Genomic DNA, 2,285 nt, shown 5'->3' with positions numbered 1-2,285 from the left:
AGATTGCCACAACTTTCTCCCATGCAGCTGTTGGTGGGCTCGAACTGCCAACCATTTGGTTAGAAACCAAATGTGTTATCCACTGTAGTACCATGGCCCCTTCCTCAAGTGTGAGGCCCATGTTGACCACGTTCTTGTTTTCTCTCCTAGTGGATTTTCAGTGGTTCCTATTTTCCCATTCTCTTTCCAATTTTACCTTAATACTGTGATGGATATTTCTTCTATTTCTGTTTATTGGGCTTAAACCTTAGAATCTAGGAAGGGCTCAGCACACAAGAGGATTTTAATACATTTTGTTGAGCTAAAATCATACATACAATGGAGAATTGAAGGAACTATTTCCATGACTACTCTTGCATTGGATGACTTTAATCAGATAGCTGAATCATGGAGATTTTTAGCAATCATGTCTGTGGGCTTTAAAAACTATCTGTTTAGACTTCATGATGAAGATATGGAATAGAGAGTGAATATACCAGGAGAAAACTCAACAGGTGCTAATACAAGTAGTCAAGGCACATCGATGTGTGTGTGTGTGTGTGTGTGTGTGTGTGTGTTCTACTGGCCGTGGTAAGATTGGACTTCACCTTTCCAGTGAAGAATTTCAGGCAGCAAAGTAGCATTCTAAACTATCACCTGGGATTTCTTTCTACAATATCTCTAACACCACTTATTTCTGACTGCAAAGTCCTGAAGTCAAACCTTATTTCTTCCCATTTTGGATTATTTGGTTATCCAATTGTACTTACCACCTTGATGATACATAATAAAAAATAATATGATTGGACACTACTTATCTTTCTAAATGTTCTTTTCTTCTTACTAAGTCATGGAGGCAAAAATAAGTCTTATATATCTAAATATGTCCCTTAATCTCCTTTTTTGTACTCCCTGTCTCTCATAAATTAGTGAGCATGTCAGTGCTGCAGATGATGCAGGAAGTCTTGGAACTGAAGGACTATGAGAAAAATCTCATTAGCCTGCTCATTTTACAGATGAGGAAATAAGACCATAAAGTAAGTTAACCAAAGTTATAGAGTGAGTTACTGACTCAACTGGATCCTAACTTATTACCAATTTCAGTATTTTATATCTATTTGTGAGTTTAATTTTAGTTAAATTGTGGATAATGTTATATAATCTAAGGCTAAATAATTCCATAGGGATCATAAAAATATGCAAGTCATTGAATATAGAGCAGAAAAATAGCTTTATAAAGGTTAAAACAAATTTACAAACACACAAAAATCCTGAGGATTTCTATTGTAGTTTCCTATCAACCAAGGTTCTTTTAATAGAGGTATTTTGATATTAATATAAGAAAGTCTGTATGTTCCCTGAAGATCCCTTTTAACCTCATTCTTAATAAATAAATCTTTTAAATTAAGTAAAGAAAATAATGCTTCCTTAGGAAATATTTGAATCTCTCTCTTTTTTTCCTTTTGTGATTCATTAATAGCTTCCTTTTTTGTTTTTTCCAGGATTTCAAGGGTTAATCCTCTTGGATAAATGAACGCGCACTGGTGATCTCAAATCTGTGCAGAGCCATTTGGTCAGTATTCTCCTGTGTGTTAATTAGCCATATTTGCAATAGCATTAGTATTTTCATAGCTGTTTGTGCATGAAGTAATTATAGTTCAAACCAAAGTAAAGAATTTGGTGAACTATTTGAAAACAATCACAATATAGATCTTTGAATAGATGAGTAAGTGGTAAATATATAAATAGTAAGGAATATTGATGTACAATATTGAGATTCCTAAGGTCCAGTATTGAATAGTTATTTCTGGTGACAGGATTGTTTTGTGTTGAGACCAATTAAAAAATTACCCTGTCAATAGAAGCAGTGACAGTTGAGCTTAATGAGCAATAATGGATATAAATAACATTTATATGATATAATTTTTAAAAAACTAGAAGTCCCTGGATTTGAGCCAATTTGTTTTAGTTCAGTCATGGCTGATGCCCTGAAATTGGACCAGAAAGAAGCGCATTTGTAAAACGTGAGCAACAGCCATCTTTGCACGAGGCATCATTGTTCCTCACTGCATCGATTGAAAGATTTCGTTGCTATGCGGTGTGCATGTTCCTTATTTTCTAGACTGGATATTAAGTTTCTATCCGGGTGCTGACTTGTAATTTTTTCCCATTCTGGTTATCATTCTGTTACACCACATTTTACAAATTCAGGTCCGTTTGGGTTTGATTAGGTGGCTGTGACTGAATCAGAGCTAACCGGCTTGAAGTGCTGCTGTCAATAGAAACAGAAATTCCTTTTTACCTAT

Source organism: Echinops telfairi, unplaced genomic scaffold, assembly GCF_000313985.2.
Source record: "Echinops telfairi isolate 266 unplaced genomic scaffold, ASM31398v2 ScPeMD7_18;HRSCAF=68, whole genome shotgun sequence".
Lineage (NCBI taxonomy): Eukaryota > Metazoa > Chordata > Mammalia > Afrosoricida > Tenrecidae > Echinops > Echinops telfairi.
This window is presented reverse-complemented; position numbering follows the sequence as displayed.